The sequence below is a fragment of the Rhamphochromis longiceps genome, linkage group LG23, assembly GCF_057381845.1.
Source record: "Rhamphochromis longiceps isolate RC_006_pf linkage group LG23, R_longiceps_female_GT1.1, whole genome shotgun sequence".
Classification (NCBI taxonomy): domain Eukaryota; kingdom Metazoa; phylum Chordata; class Actinopteri; order Cichliformes; family Cichlidae; genus Rhamphochromis; species Rhamphochromis longiceps.
In genome coordinates this window covers 16,038,956-16,061,016 of record NC_140578.1, presented here as the reverse complement: position 1 = coordinate 16,061,016, position 22,061 = coordinate 16,038,956, and the positions used below count along the sequence as shown (strand labels likewise).

The window sequence follows — 22,061 nt, the reverse complement described above, 5'->3', positions numbered from 1 at the left end:
TAAAAGAGTCTAACATCTAGGTGTTACATGGTGTTGCAGGTGATAAAGATCCATAAACTACTTCCATTTGTTTAGAGGTGATTGCCAGTTTTGTTGGGATTTTTAGAGATACAGAGATCCTGTTCTGCTTTACTTAAAAAAAAAAAGGATTTTCAGAGCTGTTGATATATTAATCAGTGTTCATAGAAACATGGATCAACCCTGTTTTGACAGTGAGAGTGTTACATTGTGACAGTTTCCATAAAAGTCTGCAAATTCTCTGAACAGGTAGCCATGAAGCAGCCATTTTTTTAAAAGATTAATTAAACTTAATATTATTTGTATGGCCATATCACAACAACAGCATAGCCTTAAACCAGGTTTGGAGTAAAGAGAACTGGACATATAGTTTCTTTTTTGGGTTACTTTGAAGTGAAGAAAGTTAACTTGTTTAGAACTGTGATCAAGGATAACACGTAAAACGTTGAACGTTTCAATATAAAAAGTGTACAAACTCCAGAAAAGTGGCAACTGAGGTGGCAAAATTGCAGGCAATTTTCACTTAAGTAGAAGTACAGCTGCTAGTGTCAAAAACACTCGAGTAAAAGCTTGATAAAGTATCGGGTCAGAAATGTGCGCAAATTGAGGAAGTCAAAGTAGTAACCTAACTGAACCTTGTGCTATAATAAAAAAATAAAATAATATTAGTAGATAGGACTACAAACTTAGTCTGGTGGTAAAAGGCACAAAGGCCTCAGGGGGACATTTGGCAGCCAGGGTTAGAGCTCAGACAGCTGGAGCCTGGGGGTTGGGGCTAACAACACTGACTGGTAAAAGAATCTAACATCCAAGTGTTACATGATGTTGCAGGTGACAAAAAGCCATAAACCACTGTTTAGAGGTTGTTGTGGAAGTTTTCCGTTTAATAAAGCCTGCAGACAAGCGATGAGCGGTAGCTACCATTCTTTAATCAAGACAAAGAACAGAAATCAAGCTTGGTGAGGGACTGCCATCGCTGGGGCAGAGGGTGAGCAGAGTCTCTCACTGAGCCTAGCATGGCTCTCAGTTTTGTCTTTCCCGCAAAGAAAGTTTCACACTGCCTTGCTATCTTTTACAGTGGAGAAAAGACAAAAAGACTCTTCCTGTGGAGTTGTCTGCTTCCCCCCAACTTCCTTACCAGACCCCACTATCTGTTAAACTGTTTAAATGGAGTGTGAGGCAGACATGCTAAAACAGTGACCTAAAAGCATTACCAATAAACAATGGGATCAATACATAAATGAAAGAAATGCAGCTGATAAAAAAGCCATAAACTACTTTCATTTGTTTAGTGGTGATTGCCAGTTTAGTTGGGTTTTTTTGAGACACAGAGAGTGAGAGATCCTGTCCTACATTACTTTAAAAAAGAAGATATTTTCAGAGCTGTTGATATATGAAGCTCTGAGCATTGAGTGTTGCATTGTGAGAGTTTCAGTAAAAAGCCTGCAAATTATTGCATTTATACTGGAGAGCAAAGAAAAATTAAATTCTACTTGTACTATGGAAAATCAGTTTCATAAAAGCTACATAAACAGAGCTGAAGAAGACTGCGTTTGTAAAACTAGCGGTAACGTGTGAGAATTATAAGTTATAAGACCGTTTCTGCTATCGATACAATTTGTGTTGTTAATCCTAAATGATTCACGGTGACAACATCATAAGAACAAGGTCATTTTACTCCACACACACACATTTGGAAAATCACATAGTTTGACCATAAACATTCCCAGAATAATTAGTATTTGAGATTGCTGAAGCAACATCACTAAAGAAAAATATCCTTGCATGTCACTTTCGTTTAAAAATATAAAAAATGTGAAGTTTTTTTTTTGTAAAACATAAAAACAACAAAACTTAAGACCTTAAGAATCTCCTTATGAATGTTGTGAATATCTAGATCATTGGTGTTTGGATTTGAGGGTCAACAGGGCGAACACTGAGGCTGGGTATTAGAAATACAACATGGCAACATGAGACATGTTAACTCTGAGAACACTAACATCTAGATTAAGGTGTGAGAGGTAAATACATAACAGAAGCTAAAAAGGAGTTGCTTGTCTCTAGATTAGTTAAAATAAATTGAAAATAAACTGATTTGAACACGTTTGATGCATTATACAAAAAAAGGTTCATGATATAGTTCACATGATCTAAGCAAGAGTGACTCGGAATCTCAAATGTTAAAGTACACTTACTGATTGTACTTTTACTACATGAGCTAATGTAGATGCTCTAAAAGCACGCTGGCTGAAAAAGAACCACACGTTTGGAGAAACTGTGCTGTAACTTCTCATACTGTGAAGTTTTCTGACAAAAGTGAATTGAAAACTTATGCTGTACAGTTTACTAAGGGGTCCTTTGCTGGGCCATGTGCAATTACACAAAAGAACAAGTTAAATTTCACCATAACACTGACTGGAGAAAAGCCAAATTGGGATTCTAATTGACATTACAACTGAAATCAGTGCTGTGATAGTTAGTTTAAGATCACAACCTGATTTAAAACACAGTCTAACATCAACATTCTTGCCCCTGAAAATAGGTCAGGATGGCCGAAAAATGTACTTTAAAAATGAGATTTTCTTTTTGTTTCATTGGAACAGTAAAGTACCATTACAAAGAAATGAGTACACCTTTGTAGATATCACTGATATGGAGTTTTTCATGTTTTACATACAGACTTTCTCATTTAAACCATGGTGACTTAAAAGTTTAGCAGCAAGACACTTGTTTCCTTTGTTCCATCAAACATTTCTTTCAGCCATCTGTGTTTATCAGAGCGATATGTGACTAATTTTTTATTGAATCACCAGAAAGTACACAAATACAAGATTAAATATTTTATTTATTTATCAAAGATACATAATTACACATTGATACAATGAATAAGGTGTCTATAAAAATTACACATGGTGTAAGAAAAACATTATAACATACAAATAAGTGTTTTAAGATAATCTGACATACTTTAAAAGCATAAGAATAAAAGTTGTTTTTTTTTTTAAATCATGTTCTTTGATGATCACATTACATGTATCACATTTTTTAAAGCATAACGTAGGGTGTTCACAAAAACAGTTTTATGATTACTTTTTCCACAGTGCTTGTATGCCTCTTGCAAAACTATGTACTTATCACCATATGACATAATAACTCACGATTATGCAAGACCAGCCATGAAATGTCCGTCGCTTCATTACAATCATTTGTCCCCGCTGCTGCCCTCAGACCCAGTCTGTGGGGTAAAATTGCTTTTTTGGTGGTTCATAAAAAATATCTCAAAAAGCGATGTTAGTGAGGGGACCAGAAACACTGGGTTGCAGAGCAGTTGGTAAGGACTTGTATATTTCTGGAGAGTCTGCAAAAGCTGTCTTGCTCGTGCTCCTGATTGGATATGTGGAGCCCGGCTCTGATATCTCACTGGTGGCAGCTAAAGGTAGGCATGCCTTGGAGGCGGAGTTGGTCTCGGGCGCAATCTTTCAAACGAGCCTCACGGCATTTCAGGCAACCTCAGGCCGGAAACAACATCCGGTCACTCGCGGTCAAAATCCACGCAGAGCTGGTGTTTCGCAGGGATCAGGTTAACACATCTGGGTCTAAAAATATAAAGAAAAACAAAAAGAGTTTTAAAACACGCAAACTAGCAAAATATCAAAGGAGCATAACATAACAATAACAAGATGATATGAGATACCCGATGAGGCCATGATAGGTGATGTAGACATGTAATGTATAAACTTTTACGGGAGTTAAAAGTGGAGCTTATATATATTTTAAAGTGTATTGTACGTGGGATAGGCTCCAGCGCACTGCGCGAGCCTGAGAAAAGGATAAGTGGAGGCGAATGGATGGATGGATGGTGTATTGTACCTGTTACAAACCATTGTGATATTTATTTATTTTTTTAAATGAAAGGATTGACAGAATGGTAAAAAGGAAAATGCAAAAATGTAGTTAGAGAGGTAGATTAACACTTACCGAATGATATGCGGATAAGGAAAGAGACGCAAGTTGCTGTTGAAATCGGCCGCTCCCTATGCGAACTCGCAAGCAGTCTGAGCGGTTCCAGTTGTTGATATGGCTGAAGGCAGGGGTCTTCTGGGAGCTCGGGGGTAGTCTTAACCTGAGCGGGAGATCATAAAAATCGGACCTGGAGCGGATTGGCTAACCGGGGTGCGAAGGGAGCGGTGCAATAGTTATGTGATTGGCAGCGGGGCGAAGTAAGGGGGGGAGTTGGTCTCCGGCGCAAATTTCGAACGAGGTAAGCAGCGCATTCGGGAGCAGAGCGGGGAGCGAACAAGCAGGAAAAAATTGTGCTCTGCAAGAAGTTGTGGATCGGAGATTAAGAGCGAGGTAGAACTTAGAGTGTGGGTTGAATTTTAGAGCTTGCTAGTAAGAGGGAAGTTTTTGAAGAAAAAAGAGTAAGGAGCTTTCCCAATGTTTTTGGATTATAGCGCTTTTTTTTTTTGGGAATAGAGGGGTAGCTAACAAGTTATTCTAGGGTTTTGGAGAAATCGCGGAGAATTTTTTAAAAGGAGTTTTGGCTTTGTTTGGCTGAGCATGAAGGGAGCCGCGGGGCGCTGAATTTGAGAAAAAAGACTAAGGATTTTCCCTGTTATCGAATATAAGGTTTTGTGAATAGAGGGGTAGCTAACAAGTTATTCTAGGGTTTTGGAGAAAACGCGGAGAAATTTTTTTTAAAGGAGTTTTGGCTTTGTTTGGCTGAGCATGAAGGGAGCCGCGGGGCACTGAATTTGAGAAAAAAGACTAAGGATTTTTTCAGGATTTCCCCTGTTATCGAATATAAGGTTTTGGGAATAGAGGGGGCACCCTAACAAGTTATTGTAGGGTTTTGGAGAAAACGCGGAGGGTTTTTTAAGGAGTTTTCCCTGCTTATGTTTCTAAGGAGGGTTAGGGTTAGGGGATCGCGAGTTTTTTCTGAGTATGAGTTTTATTCTAAATCTACAAATGCATATAAATCGAAATAAAGTTTTCCCCCAAGGCATGCAGCATGTGTTTGTGGCCATACTGAACGTTACAAAAGCACAAGTTTAAGTAAACAATTTTAATATGGTTTAATACATTTTTAAACACATGAGCACGGAGCCCGAGAGAGCACGGTCCGGAGACACGGGCGCGCCCCCGCGCGCCCAGACACACAGCCTCGGGCGCGCGCGCGCACACACACACACTGACCCGCCACCAGATGGCGTTTTTTGAGCATAAAAAAATAAAAATAAAAATTTAATTGCTTAAAGAAATAAAAGAATGCTATTTTTTGATATATAAGAAACTTTCTAAATAATCAATTATATTTTTATGAATATCATATTTTTATGAATATCATAATTTTATGAATATCATATTTTTATTACTTAATTACTTCCTACTTCCGGAGCTCATGAATAATTTATTAGGGGTCATAAATCAATTAGGGGGGCCATAAATCACTCAGTTTGACATAAGGGGTATAATATCACTCTCTAAAGTACTTTGTTTAATAATGATTTTAATAATAATATATTCCTAACTAACAAGGTCAAGTAAAACCAAATCTAGTTTCATGCTGTAAAATTATGTGTTGTACATGTGTGCTGTAGCACTCGAACTTTTTTCCTCTTTTCTTTTTTCCCAGTGGGGACCTCTCCCACGCTACAATGCGAAAGTAGTAGAACAAGCAGGCTGTATTAATGAACTTGAAATGCGTGCACTGCATTTCACATTCTCCAAAAAATTTACTACATAACTCCAGTACTGTACGCCAACAGGTCAACTTAAGCCACTGAACAAAACTCCGATATTTAGCATATTTTGTTTTCTTTCTTCCTTTCCTTCTTTCAAGAGTCAGAAATCTTGCTTAAGTTGGAAACTTTCAATGTTATTATTTTACATTTGATGCTTTAAAAAGCATTTACGGTGGTGGGATGTTTTTTTTTTTTCAGAAGTGAGTCATATGCACTAAATTGCCTCCCTATACTATGTTCATGAAAATAAAGCGACATGTCATCCATTGCAACAGTATGACTCAGCTATGTGTGTTTAATTGTGTTTAGACAACAGTGGAGTTCGTTGGCTCAGAGCATGATCCAGAGTACACGGTAAATTCTTATTCAACAGCTCGCATTTGTTGTTCTTTAGTTTTGTGGGATTTTTTTTTGCCAGTTTTATGCTTTTATTCATAATTGCATATTTACAGCACATCTGATCCCATCTTTATGTAGCTTAGTGGTGCAAACAATTATAAACTGCACTGAAACTACTATCAATACCAGAGTACTTAGGAACACAGCTTAACTTGACAAAATCTTTAAACATTACTATTGAAGGCAAAGCTGAGGCTTCATCGTCCTACTAACCTAATGCAAATATAAAGAGTTCAAGTTTGTTCCCCGTGCTTTAATTTCCTCGTAATATTTCACTTCTTCGTTTTATGACGCTGTATACTTCTTCTTGCTTTTGCTGTTTTGTCCTTTCTGTTGACATCTCCTCCCCTTCCTCTTAATACTCCATGTCTCCTTATCCTAACTAGGAGCATAAACATTCTGGTAAGTCATCACAGCCCCAAGAATATAGACACTTAAGCAGATATATGGGAGACTGTCCATTATTTTCCTCATTAACATACAGTATCCTCATATAACTTCCAGTGCAATGATATATACCACAAATTCCATAAAATAAAGATTAATGTCAGCCCAATAAGGCAAGTAAATCCTTTTCTGCAAATAAAGTAGATAAACTGATTTAAGGGTTTACTTTTCCCTGCATCCCTTAGTTATTAATCTTCATCAGCCCTCTCTCACTGCTGTTCCTGTCTGTATCTCTCCTCTTTGTGTGTCATCCACACCACTTTAATAGAAAATGAAAGGTTTTTTCCATCGCTCTCTCATTCCTGCCTCAGCAGTGCCCAGTTCTCTCAAACACACATACACGAACATGCTTATATACACCCTCAACAGATGTTCAGTCCAATCAACTGGATTAGAGGTTTTAGTATTGGTATCAATTACCTCCTCAGGAATAGACTGTGCCAAAGTTTTTCCCAAGCCATACTCCCATACCCTCTATAATCTGTTGAAGAGACGATGGAAATGAAAGGGGCCTCTGTAGAGGCTTTCCTTATTTTGCCTTTCATTTTGGTGAAACATTTTGTGAACAGGAAAATAACAAGGCGCTTTCAGAGGAAATTGTATAATTCCCCGGTATCTCCAAATTGTATTTTAGCCAAGATACGGATGTAGCCACAGTGACATCATCCATTAGTTTTGGACTCCCTTTTCCAGCCCCAAAGGGGCTGCAGTTTTCAGCAGTTCTGCGTTGGCTTCACTTTTCAGCTACAAAGGTTGCCTTCTGATTTTAACCAGGTAAAGATCCTTTTTTAATAACATACTTAATTTGTGTATTAACTTTCATTCAGTAGGTACTGTATTTTTCTTAGAAACCACTAAATCGTTCACACAGATGATGATTAATTTATACATCTTTTTTGATAGACTCACTATTAGCTAACTCTTCTCATTTAAAGTATGACAGTGTGACCACTGGATGGATTATGTCCCTTGGCTGGATTAATGTTCTGGCAAATCATTGAAGCACTAGCTGTCTGACCTATATAGACTGGTGGATCCTGGTAGACCATGGTGTTCCCACAAATCTTATGCTAGAGACTCACATTTACACTGAATCATCCATCTTTGACATATAATGCGTGCACTACAAACATGACAAAAGTGAATATTGTTTTCCAAGATGATCATAAATTGATCAATTGGAGTGTAAGTATTAGGAACCTTAAAAAATATATAATATAGCCCTTATATTAGCACTTAAAAGCCCATGGTATCACCAGCGATCCCAATTTGCGTAATTATTTTTAAATCCCGTTAGAATTCCAACCAAATAAGCTAGAGCAATCATTTTTTTCCATATGAAAATGAAGAAGTTTTACTTACATATCATACATTAAATTGTCTCACACCATGGTTTCCTTCCACTAATGGCTTTGCAAAAATCACGTAAAAAGTGCATGCAACAACAAAAACATAATAATCCAGATAAATGCTTTTTTCCAATATCATCAACTGTTCATACCACTTTCTATGTTGGAATAAATGTCATTAACTGCAAACGTTTTTTCTTCAGGGTCTTTCAAAGTTCCACTGGTGCTATTGAAAGTCACTTTATGCCTTTCTTTATAGTTCCTGGGACACTTAGAACTTTGATTGCAGTATTGGAGATCATTTATTTTGATGCACATGCAGGTTTTTTGTAAATTGTGCGCAATTATATCTATTTTCATTTTTGCTGCAGTTTTTGCATTTACGCTTATGAAGGATATACCTCTGACATTTCTGTAACTAGAAAAATACGTAAAAAACAAAACAAAAACGATTTTAAAATTTCTTTGTAGTTTAAGGCTAAATTCAAGCTCAATCAAAACAATTCAAATGTGTAAATGTTGAAAACACAATGGAAATCACATCATCTATTAAACACTGCTTCTGACCTTCCCACTGTCTGAAGTAAACAGAATGAATGCAGAGTGAACACAAGCATGTTGTTTGCTGATATCCAGGCACAAGTATCACAAGTTATTGGTACCATATCATCATCCAGGACAATAGCTTTAAACAATCAAAGGCAGCCGTAGAGCTCTTTGATGTGGAAAAATTGAATGTCTTAGGCTGCCTTGGTGATTCACCGGATATCAATCCATCCCACTATGCTGCTGCTAACTACACACACACACACCATTAAATACATCAGACAGGTACCTTAGAACTACGACATGTACGACAACTACAACATTGACATGTAAACCTTTAATCAGTCAGTCCTTCTGATTCAAGAATCAGCTGAGACAGCATCTGATTGTTAACAGTAACAATTAAAATAAAAAAAAGTGTGTATAAATGCATCGCTTTATTGCAGGTTTGTTAGTTTTATATTCAGGTTGTGTTATATTTTTCCAAACCTGATTCTTTGCCCTGTTTAGCTTAAGTACACCATGTAAAACAAAAAAAAACTAAATTAAACATATTAAAGACAAATGTTGCATCTTGTTGTTAAGGAGAGGTTTCTAACTGTAGCACAATAATAGCTTTCTTCTTATTCAGTTTGAAATTGCATAACCACATTCTCATGTCTAATGCCTCTAAATGAGAGAGACACAGGGTATGAGGCCATTTGAAGTTCAAACTCATAACCCAGTGGCTAATTTATGATTAGAAGAGAGGGTGACAGCTTTTACATAGATTTCTCTCCCTACACTAAAATCAGTGAAAACCTTTTCTATGGGTCTAAGAGGTATTCTGAACCACATGAGTAGGCATATTAAAGTCTCCATATGTGTTGTCATGCATGTCTGAGTACATATCTCCAGTTCAACATATGTGTCTTCAAGCAAAATGTGTTTCCATGTATGTCAGGAAATATGTTTGTATGCTTGTTAAAGTGTAGATTTTAGTGAGAATTAGGTACCATCAGTCAAATGCAAGGAGAAACAGCAGTTTTCACTTGATGTCCTTCAACTGTTCCGTTTCCCCTCACGAACCCAGTGAGTGTAATAGGATCATACATGACTGAATGCATGCAAAATGCCCCAGCGCCACTGCTGTCTGTCGGTGTTTTCTTGTTGTGTAGCCATAACATGTACTGACAGATCAACATGCATCTAATTTGGTATGCAGGAAGATGCTGCAAGGGCCGAGATTCACTGTAAGGGATGCATACAGTAAAGACCCACATGAGCATACATAAAATTAATTTTGGGGAAACAAGTGTAGGAAAAAGAAAGAAAGAAGGAAACACTACATTTAAATGTGTGCTAAAGTCACAGTCTAGACATTTGCTTTGCCACTCAGTAATAGTCAGAAGCAATTCTAGTGTGGACTTGGCTCTGGTGGGCTGGTTCACTGTTGCACTAAAAGCTGAATCTCCACTTCAGTCTTAAAATGCATGCACTCATTCTGATAAATTTATTTTTCCTGATACAAAGAATCTCACCCAATAGCATGATGCTACCACCGCCATGTGACAGGCAACAGCAATGCCTGGTGTCTACCAGAGGTGGTTTTTGAAGTTCTTCCAAATGTGCCCAGTTTTCAGCCTGCAGATCATAGAATCTTTTAAAAGGAGTTAGGCAAACTCCAACCGAGCCTTCTGAGCAGAGTGGCATAATTCCAGCTACTCTAGGTGACAAGAGGGGGGATTGATGCCATGCTGTTCAAACAGTTGTCCTTTCGAATGGCTCTATCCTCACAAAGGACTTCTGAAGCTCTGTAAGAGTGACTGTTAAGTCCCTTGTCACCTCTTTGATCAAGAACCTTGAGAAAAGAATTGCTCAGTTACTGAGATTAGCTGGATGGACAAGTCACTGAAGAGTGCTAGTAGTTACACACTTGCTCCATTGCACAGTTACTGAGGTCCTGTGAAGTATCAGAAAGAGTTTAGTACCTTTGGCCAACCTTTGCCTCACCACAGTTTTAGGATATTGGTGTACATATTTTTCCTTTGACTTTATGGCTTTGTATGCCATATGAATTTTGCAATCTTATGTAGACATTGTGTACTTTTAAAAAGAAATTGAGTCCAGTCTAGATTCCAAGTTCTAGATTGATCATATGTAATTAAGAAAAAAAGGTATTATAACACATGGGGGACTATAACATTATTAAAATAACTATACAATAAAAAAAATGGTGGTGTATTTTTTTTTATTATTATCACCCATCATGATTTTTTTTCTAATTCTAAATCAAGTTATTAACAAAATCTAAAGTTATCTCGATTAAGTGAGGTCATGTGTGTGAACATGTAGTACAAACTTTGTAGTAGGAGTGCTACACTGTGGTGTAAATCTGCACTGCTTTGAAAACAGGCTGTATAACACATGGTGCACTCTCGTCGTTTGACTTCTTTGGCAAGTTCCCAGTGGTTGATCGTCCTGTGGAGGTACGTGTATCGCTGGGTTTAATAACAATGTGCTTTGGCATTAATGAAATGGCTGAACACCATTTGGGGTTGGCAGCCTTCAAACTGCTGCATATCCATCCACTAAGACAGATTAATCCTTTCTATTAATACGACTTAGCAACACAACAATACACAAGTAGTGTATCCTTCCTTGTGTTGGCTTGCCAGGCATGTATATTTTTTTTATATAATTTAATGGACTAATCATTTAATTTCTCTTATTAATTTAATTTCGCTTGTTGCTGTTATTATTTTGATGATTGGGATACTAAGTCCTTATTCTGGGATGCCCTGTTTATGACAAAATTGCTATTATGACTTTCCTACTTGAATAATTTCACCATTTTTATGAGTACTGGCGACCAGCAGAGGTCGACCAGTATACAGTTTTTAAGATTTAAGATTTTATGGTTCTAAACATGGGTTGGTGGACAAACTAAGCAATGTCAACAGTCATAAGTGGGCCCATTAAATAGTTTATTTGGACTGAAGTTAAGCATTTTGGTCATATGAAAAAAATAGTATGTGGGGGTTTGTTTGTTTTTTAGCATACTTTGACATATATACTGTATATTTAAAATCAATATAACTAAACAATTAAAACTGAAGGGAAGATTTTAAACATTTTCAGTAGAATGTAATTTATTTCCACTTATAATGCCTAAACAAAGGTGTATCACATCAGGTGGACATAAGTAGGGCATTTTTACTCTGCATTTTGATGGAGCCTTGCCCTTTAAATCTTCCTAACCTTATTTAAACCTCAGACATTTAATTTGGTGTGTTCCCAACTATAGAAGTGAGATTTAACACCATGGTGAGATCAAAAGAGCTGTCTAAAGGCCTTCAGAAAGAAGATTGTAGCAGCTTATGAGTCTGGTAAGGGATTTAAAAAGATATCAAAATAATTTGAAATCAGCCATTCCACTGTCTGGAAAATACTCTACAAGTGAAGGACATTCAAAACAACTGCCAACATTCCCAGGTCTGGCTGTCCAAGTACAGTGGGGCAAAAAAGTATTTAGTCAGCCACCGATTGTGCAAGTTCCCCCACCTAAAATGATGACAGAGGTCAGTAATTTTCACCAGAGGTACACTTCAACTGTGAGAGACAGAATGTGAAAAAAAAATCCATGAATCCACATGGTAGGATTTGTAAAGAATTTATTCGTAAATCAGGGTGGAAAATAAGTATTTGGTCAATAACAAAAATACAACTCAATGCTTTGTAACATAACCTTTGTTGGCAATAACAGAGGTCAAACATTTACTATAGGTCTTTACCAGGTTTGCACACACAGTAGCTGGTATTTTGGCCCATTCCTCCATGCAGATCTTCTCGAGAGCAGTGATGTTTTGGGGCTGTCGCCGAGCAACACGGACTTTCAACTCCCGCCACAGATTTTCTATGGGGTTGAGGTCTGGAGACTGGCTAGGACACTCCAGGACTTTCAAATGCTTCTTACGGAGCCACTCCTTTGTTGCCCGGGCGGTGTGTTTTGGATCATTGTCATGTTGGAAGACCCAGCCTCGTTTCATCTTCAAAGTTCTCACTGATGGAAGGAGGTTTTGGCTCAAAATCTCACGATACATGGCCCCATTCATTCTGTCCTTAACACGGATCAGTCGTCCTGTCCCCTTGGCAGAAAAACAGCCCCATAGCATGATGTTTCCACCCCCATGCTTCACAGTAAGTATGGTGTTCTTGGGATGCAACTCACTATTCTTCTTCCTCCAAACACGACGAGTTGACTTTATACCAAAAAGTTCTACTTTGGTTTCATCTGACCACATGACATTCTCCCAATCCTCTGCTGTATCATCCATGTGCTCTCTGGCAAACTTCAGACGGGCCTGGACATGCACTGGCTTCAGCAGCGGAACACGTCTGGCACTGCGGGATTTGATTCCCTGCCGTTGTAGTGTGTTACTGATGGTGACCTTTGTTACTTTGGTCCCAGCTCTCTGCAGGTCATTCACCAGGTCCCCCCGTGTGGTTCTGGGATCTTTGCTCACCGTTCTCATGATCATTTTGACCCCACGGGATGAGATCTTGCGTGGAGCCCCAGATCGAGGGAGATTATCAGTGGTCTTGTATGTCTTCCATTTTCTGATGATTGCTCCCACAGTTGATTTTTTCACACCAAGCTGCTTGCCTATTGTAGATTCACTCTTCCCAGTCTGGTGCAGGTCTACAATACTTTTCCTGGTGTCCTTCGAAAGCTCTTTGGTCTTGGCCATGGCGGAGTTTGGAGTCTGACTGTTTGAGGCTGTGGACAGGTGTCTTTTATACAGATGATGAGTTCAAACAGGTGCCATTCATACAGGTAACGAGTGGGGGACAGAAAAGTTTCTTACAGAAGACGTTACAGGTCTGTGAGAGCCAGAGATTTTCCTTGTTTGAGGTGACCAAATACTTATTTTCCACCCTGATTTACGAATAAATTCTTTACAAATCCTACCATGTGAATTCCTGGATTTTTTTTTTCACATTCTGTCTCTCACAGTTGAAGTGTACCTCTGGTGCAAATTACTGACCTCTGTCATCATTTTAGGTGGGGGAACTTGCACAATCGGTGGCTGACTAAATACTTTTTTGCCCCACTGTAAGTTCACTCTGAGAGCTAAAAGAAGTCTCCAAAAACCCTAAAATGCAATTACCTGACCTACAGCAGCCTCTAAAGTCAGAAAGAGACTGCATAAGTTTAATTCTAATAATAGGTGCAAGAAGGAAGTTTGCTTTCTAAGAGACACGTGAAGGCCAGCTTGATATTTGCCAGATAGAACATAGACAAAGACTACTACTGGATTTCTGGGATAATGGTTTTTGGACAGATGAGTCTAAAAATTAATTTTTGTAGTAAACCAAATTCAGCGCTTCAGGAAAGGAACCTCATACCAGCTGTGGAGCATGGAGATGGAAGTGTCATGAGGTGTCAGTGGAGGTGTCAGAAATGTGTGAGACCATCTGTAGAAAGAAGTAAAGTTGAAGCAGTAACTGGACCCTGCAACATGACAATAACACAAGGACTGACTGAAAACTAAGAAATGGAGAGTTCTGGAATGATTAGGTCAAAGCTCAGATCTGAATTCCATTGAGATGCTGTGGGGGAAGTTCTTTGTTTTTAAAAGCATTGGGTGACAAAACAGTGGATCTCCTGGTGGTGCTTGATTGGACTTCATCTATTATTAGCTATTCTGCTCAAACAAGATCCACTCATGTTGCTGTTGGATTATTTTGTATAGATGTTTTCATTTAACTCATTTTCACATTTTCAATGGTGTTTAAGGTTCTACTGTTCATAAGGCTGTGAACACTTGACGGGTGAATTTGAGCGTTATGATTCATGGTGAAGAGAGAGTTGCATGTTCACATGTCGAAGCTTGAATTTGTGACTTAAGCTGAAAAGCAAGTTCAGCTGTTAAAGTTACCCAGGCAAAATTTTGTCACTTGATAGATTTGGAGTCTGGCTTTACTAGGGAACCGAACCTTAGTGGTGTATAAAATGATTCTCCAACCTATTTTTAGAATGAGCTGGGGAAACAAGATGAACAGGTCCCTGAGCTATCTGGGAAAAAAGTACACTTACCTTTCCATCAAGAAGCATTTTGCCAGCATCAAGTCATTTAAAATGCCTGATGGCTGCCCCAGTAGAGCCTTTCAGCAGTCTGAACCAGTGGACCATAGCTATATAGGGCATACCTAGGTGAACCTGCATCAAATTGTGTGAAGCAGAGCATGGGCAAATAAGTGTGCTCAATGAACTCAAACCACATAATCAAAGGTGTTAGAAAGAAAACAGTATTGTACTAGACACTGCATGGGTGTGCGAAATCAGCACAGCATTTCAGAAAATGTTAAATATAATGTGCTTTGTTGATCTCAATGGTAAATAAAGAAATACTCGCATTCCTAGATGGCAAACAGAAAATCTTAGATGCCTCTTTCGTTTTTCATCCATTTAGCTGTCAAGACAACAAGAAAGCTGTTATTAATGTCACCCAATAAGGACCAGTTAAATGTTGTATATTAACAATTCCAGCAGATAGCATATTGCTCCCAGTTAAAACCAAATCGCTTTCAAACACACGGAATCCGAGCTTTCAAACTACAAAGATTACAGAAGGTGACTGACAGTCATTACAGTGTGATTTATATACAGATTTTTTTCATTAAAATAAGTAACCGCATTGTGATTTTCTATATTCTCCGATGTTTACATTATTTTGCTTTGTTGGAGTAATGATGGCCTAAATACATACTTATAGAACTTACAATATTACAATAATATCAAAAGCTTAGTCACTATGGGGTGAAAAACGGTTTTCAGAAATTAGGGATTTTTATTTTATTGGTGTTTCAAATAGCATCCTGAGTTACTGTAACAATGTTGTACATGTAGCAACATAATGGAAAATGGTGTTGAAACTTAAAGTTTGAGTTTGACAATTAATATTTAAAAATACTTTTTTTCTATGACTGTGTACGATAAGAATGAGATGATGAGATAGCCTTTATTTGTCAGTTGCAGGTCTTTTGCCCACAACCGAGATGACAGACCTCGCCGACCGTACATACAATACAAACATCACATTGGGGAGACAGGTCAGGCCAGGTAGCAAGGAAAAAAAAACATTGAAATGTGCAACACAAAAGGATAATACAGGAATGCACAGGTATCAACACACCATAGCACAATAAACACAGACAAGCAACATGGGAAAGAGTTCCAGTGTGTACATCTGATCTGGGACCGCTGCAATCTTTCGACTGCGCCTCCAGCTGATCCGATGTCCACATCAGAGGGGAGGTAAGCGTTGGAGGTGGCGTTGGATCCGGGGTAGGGAGGGTGATGCGTCAGTGAGTGCTTATCAGTATCAGTATATGTAGGTGTGTGCGTGTCCATAGTTCAGCTGAGACAGTGCCCTTCACCCTGCCAGGCTAAGTAAACAGTCTTCCAGCCAACCCAGGTGGCCTTGCATGGAATGGGAAGGAACAGGCTCAACACAGTCGTTATCAGGGAGTTGTTGTTCGGCTCCAGCCTTGAGCTGGCGCCGAAGGGGTAGCCGGGTTATGATGGTAATTGAGAATTTCAAGCTGTTTTTTAACACTCCGACACTGGTCTCTCAGTCTCCCGTTAATAGCTGCGAGCGTCTCCGTGATGTTATTAGCCATCGATTCTGTGGTCTTGTCACTCTTTTTGCTCACATAGCAGATTCTGAGACCTCAGCCAACTGATCCGAGGTGTAATCCAGCTCCACCCAGAGATGTTGTTCTGAGTTGATTCTTTCCTGATGTAATCCAACATACAAGGTGTTATTCTGAGCATTCACTGCAGTCGTAAGCGCCTCCAAGCTCTTAACCATGCTGCCTTCAGTGAGCCCTTTCTGAGAATGTCCCTATTCTGACTACGTGGTTCATTCATGTGACATAGGAGCTTCAAACCTTTCCACTATACGGTGCTAGAAATGGACCATTTAAATATTATTGGTAAAAAAAATATTTTGGGGGGATTCATTCTCATCATGAACCATCTGGTAGAAGCTGTTGGAGTAATTAGGGTCCTTCTCTTTCACAGTAATGCTGCATGGATTTGCAGATACACAATGCAAAATATTACATTATCACTAATGATGGGGTCATATTATTTCCCATCCACTCAACTCCAAATGCAGATTGAAGTAGTCACTGGTCTGCAAATGATAAACCCTTCATTTACGACATTGTCTTAATTAAAAAGTGAATGAATCCCAACTTTGATCAGTTAAAAGTTCACTCTTGCCATCCAGATGCTCTCAATAGCAAACTGAGGTTGAGGTTGCCTCTTTTGTTCCCTCAGTGACACCCAGTGGTGAACTATCGAGATGGAAGACAGACAGAAAGGGAGAGGATAAGATGCTGATATAAAGAGAGCAAGATAGGAAGACAGACAGAGAGGAACAGAGTGTGTGCTTACTTTGGGAACCCCAGCAGAGTCCAAATGAATATCTCAACACGGTATTGATCCAGGCACTGTCACTACTATTCTTTATCTCGGCTCTCCCACCTCCCACACCCAGTCTCTCCATCTTTTGCTCGCTGTCAAATTCAAATTCGTCTCATTTTTTTCCTACACCCTCTCCCCTTCTCTTGCTCAGATTGTCTCTCACTCATATGGTGCCCCAGGGTATAATCAAATAACTGCCACAGAGATGGAGTGTATCAGGAACTGGCATGGAGTTCAGTGTATGTGTGTGTGATCATGTTCTTGTACCTAATGTGCTCACCAAAATAGAAGATACTCAGGGGCTTAGTTACTGGACAGGCCTGGGTTATAGGGTTTAAAATTAGACTGAGGAATGTTCCAGTTTGTGTGTGTGTGTGCGTGTTGGGTTTTTTTTCAGTGTCAGATATTTACATTTGAAATCATCTCTGTGCTAATTGCTAACACCAATGCTTCACAGAAAAGAGAGAGACTGAGACTTCTGACACCATCAATTTGTAAGTCAGATAAAGTTCAACTGGAAAAAATAAATATGTATACATAAGTAAATGCATAAATATGCATCTTTGTGAGCTTAATTTTAGACATGGGAGTGACTTGCTCAGTAATAAAACAAGAATGACATCTCATGGCTCGCCTATACCTTCAGTACAGTCTTGTTTTTTTTTTCTTTTCATCTCTTTGATGTCTTCCTGGTGCTTATTTAAATAAAGTTGTGTTACTGTTATAGTGCTTTGGAAAAATGAATGTTCAGAAACAGAGTAAGGTTTTTAAATGCCCCTTCATTTTAAATACAACTTAATACAACTACAAACAACATTACAAATACAGCTTAACAAAAAATGGGTCTAATGTGTGTGTTAGGTAACGTAAAGTTGGCCAGGGAGAGAAAAAAGATTAAAGTGTGACACATTAGAGATGTAAGGAAGACAGGACAGGTGAGGAAGATTATTTTTAAAGGTAAGGACTGTTCAGTAAGTGCAAACATCACATATTTTAGTTATTATGGTTTTGTGAATTCTGACTTCAATCTCAGAATTCTGCAAAAGAACGGGGGGAAAAGACGTGCCCACTTTTTTTTCCAGTGGCCCTAATCCTCTTCCGTACCATCATCTGTTTTTAGAACTGAAGAAGCTTCTTGGAAGACAGTTGAAATGTCTTCAAGAAACTTGAAGAAGTCCAGTCGCTTCTTCTCCAAGCTCCTTACACTAACTGAAGTACAGTAGTTTGTGTTACTCAAAAGTTGCATTAAATTTGACAGTTTGGTACAGCAGGTTAAACTGGTAAGTTTACTTCATTAGACGTCATGATCCACCTAATCCACCTAATCCCCGCGTACAGACAGAGGCTGAAGCTCTCCAAACCTGTCGTGAGGACTAAAAAACTGTGGAGCAACGAGGCTGTGGAGGAGCTTCGCACGTGTTTGGAGACCACAGACTGGGACACAATGAAGGCTGCTTCTAACAGCTTGGACGAGTTTACGGACACTGTCACCTCCTATATCCACTTCTGTGAGGACAGCATTGTGCCATCACGCACCAGGGTGAGTTATAACAATGACAAACCCTGGTTTACTCCTAAACTCAAAAAGCTGTGGCTGGAAAAGAGAAAGGCGTTCAGAAGCGGAGACAGGGACTGCTACAGAGAGGCCAAGTACAGGTTCACTAAAGAAGTGGACATTGCTAAACATCAGCACTCTGAGAAGATGCAGCAGCAGATCTCAGAGAATGACTCGGCCTCTGTGTGGAAAGGTTTTAGGAACATCACGAACTACAAGCCTAAAACCCCCCACTCCACTGATGACTTGCTCTTAGCCAACACCCTTAACGACTTTTACTGCCGTTTTGACGACCCATCAGGCAGCCTTCACACCTCCAACGGCCCCAACAATAGAGACACTTTGGTCACTCATTCCCCCACCTCTCCCCCCTCCATAGAGCCATCACCACCTTCAAACTGTTCACCTACAACACCCCCCTCCTCACCCCACACAAAAGAGGATTTCACACCACCTCCTCCCACCACAACTCTTCATATTCATGAAGCAGATGTGAGGAAGCAGTTTAAGAATCTGAATGCTCGGAAAGCTCCCGGCCCAGACGGTGTGTCTCCTGCCACCCTCAGACACTGTGCAAACGAGCTGGCCCCAGTGTTTTCTGGCATTTTCAACTCCTCACTGCAGGCATGTCATGTGCCTGCCTGCTTCAAGTCCTCTACCATAATCCCTGTCCCCAAGAAACCTAGGATCACTGGACTAAATGACTACAGACCCGTGGCTCTGACATCTGTGGTCATGAAGTCATTTGAGCGCCTAGTTCTCTCCCATCTCAAGACCCTCACGGCCCCCCTCCTGGACCCCCTGCAGTTTGCATATAGAGCCAACAGGTCTGTAGACGACGCCATCAACATGGCCCTACACTTCATCCTGCAGCATCTGGACTCCCCAGGAACCTACGCCAGGATCCTGTTTGTGGACTTCAGCTCTGCCTTCAACACCATCCTTCCAGACCATCTCCGAGACAAGCTTTCCCAGATGAATGTCTCTGATCCCATCTGCCGGTGGATCACTGACTTCCTGACGGACAGGAAGCAGCATGTGAGGCTGGGAAAGAATGTCTCGGACTCCCGGACCATCAGCACCGGCTCCCCTCAGGGCTGTGTTCTTTCTCCTCTGCTCTTCTCCCTGTACACCAACTGCTGCACCTCCACCCACCAGTCTGTCAAGCTAATCAAGTTCGCAGATGACACCACCGTTATTGGGCTCATCTCGGACGGGGATGAGTCTGCCTACAGGAGGGAGGTTGAACGTCTGGTGTCCTGGTGCAGCCACAACAACCTGGTGCTGAATGCCCAGAAGACAGTGGAGATTATTGTGGACTTCAGGAAGCACACAGCCCCACTCCCCCCCATCATCCTGACTGACACCCCCATCACCTCTGTGGACTCATTCCGCTTCCTGGGTACCACCATCACCCAGGACCTGAAGTGGGAGCCCACCATCACCTCCGTCATCAAGAAAGCCCAGCAGAGGATGTACTTCCTGAGGCAGCTGAAGAAATTCAACCTGCCAACACGGACGATGATGCAGTTCTACACTGCAATCATCGAGTCCATCCTCACCTCCTCCATCACCGTGTGGTACGCTGGAGCCACTATCAGGGACAAACAGAGACTGCAGCGTGTTGTGCGCTCCGCTGAGAAGGTGATTGGCTGCAGACTCCCATCTCTGCAGGACCTGTCCACCTCCAGGACATTGCGGCGTGCAGCTCGGATCTCAGCTGACCCTTCTCACCCTGGACACAGTCTGTTTGACCTGCTCCCCTCAGGCAGGAGGCTCCGGTCCATTCGCACCAGAACCTCTCGCCATAAGAACAGTTTCTTCCCCTCTGCTGTTGGACACATGAACAATAATCATATGACTGTCCCCGCCACTAACACATGACCCTACGCTGTGTCACTGCATCATTCCATGTTTGGCACTGATCACCACCTGCACTCATGTATATATCTTTCTACGTCCATCCATCCATCCATTCGCTTCCGCTTATCCTTTTCAGGGTCGCGGGGGGCGCTGGAGCCTATCCCAGCTGTCATAGGGCGAGAGGCGGGGTACACCCGGGACAGGTCGCCAGTCTGTCGCAAGGCCAACACACAGGGACAGACAACCATTCGCACTCACATTCACTCGCACATTCACACCCACATTCACTCGCACATTCACACCTATCTTTCTACGTAGCACTCTTAATTCTTATTCTCATGTATATATCTCATGTATATCTCATGCACATATCTTTCTACGTAGCACTTTTAATTCTTATTCTTACTTTTATTTTTTCATGTCTATTTAAGTGCTATTTATGACACTATGTTTGCACTGAAGCACCGCAGCAATTTCCTAATGTTGTAAACCTGCTCAACATTTGGCAATAAACCCCATTCTGATTCTGATTCTGATTCTGATTCTGGTACATTGCAGGCTGTGCCATAATCTTGAGTAGATCCGTAAATATTGAAGTACCAGCACATGCCAGCTGACTACAGCTATACACAAAGAAAAATCTACTTGAGCTCACCAAACAAGTTATTATGTGACTTATTGGTAAGTAATTCTTTTCCCTATGCTGCACCATGACCCCTCATCTTAGGGTTCTCCCACCTGCCATATTGTGTGTGTGCCCGTGTCTGTAGTGAGAGGGAAAAAAAAGAGACCAATAACCAGGCTTAAGTTGGTTCTTCTGCCTAATCAGCCACTAACTCCCCTGGATCCTTCTGCAGTAATACCACAGAAGAAGAGAATGAGAGCGCGAGAGAGAGGGGGAGAGAAGTCACATAACAGACAATCAGGGATAAATGAAGAAAATGTGGGAGAATTAAAGATGAGGAGGGATGGGATGGCATGACAATGCTGCCAAACAGAGGACAGAGAAGTATATAGAGACTACAGGTTATAGGAATGATCAGATAGATAGATAGATAGATAGATAGATAGATAGATAGATAGATAGATAGATAGATAGATAGATAGATAGCTACAGTATTGATCCCACAAGGGAAATATCTTTTTAAAAAAACACCTCTGATATTGGATTTTATATTTGAAACTGTATTGTGATGTACGCAGATACAAAACATGCATTTGGTTCCAGCACAAATGAGTACATGATAACAGTTAAAGCAGTGTCTGACGATAGCGACAGTGATACCTTTAGAAGCATTCTCCTCTTCATTCATTAACATTTTGTTCTCGGTGCTTTTCTGTTGGCTGTGCTTGACCCCAATTGAAGACACCTAGATGTTTTATTTTCTCACCCATGAAGTATTCACCAGGGTTCAGCAGTCTCTCTACAGTCTGCCCTTCGCTTTTGTCTGAGTTAAAACATGTCTTTGAATGCTGATGTCTTTGTTTCTTTTTTCCTTTGGTTGAATGTCTACTTAATTATTACAACACAGAGCAACTTTCTGATTTGTCCTCATTATTTGGTGTTTCAGTTGTTCTTTTAGTACTTTTAGTAAGTGATGTTTAAATAATGTCTATTGTGGCATGTATTGACTATATGGAGTTGAGGTTTTAGCTGTGGTCAG

The 22,061-nt window shown here is 40.1% G+C and overlaps 1 protein-coding gene and 1 long non-coding RNA gene across 2 annotated transcripts in view; one reads left to right on the top strand and one right to left on the bottom strand.

Annotated features, from left to right (window-relative positions):
- Positions 1 to 22,061, top strand: part of naaladl2 (N-acetylated alpha-linked acidic dipeptidase like 2) — a 341,685-nt gene that overhangs the window by 207,619 nt on the left and 112,005 nt on the right. The gene's annotated exons all lie outside the window — the stretch shown is intronic.
- LOC146641530 (uncharacterized) lies at positions 2,846 to 4,483 on the bottom strand. Its single transcript, XR_014909707.1, has 2 exons — positions 3,997 to 4,483; positions 2,846 to 3,614 (listed from the first exon to the last, which is right to left on the bottom strand). It is a non-coding gene; the product is annotated as an uncharacterized LOC146641530 (long non-coding RNA).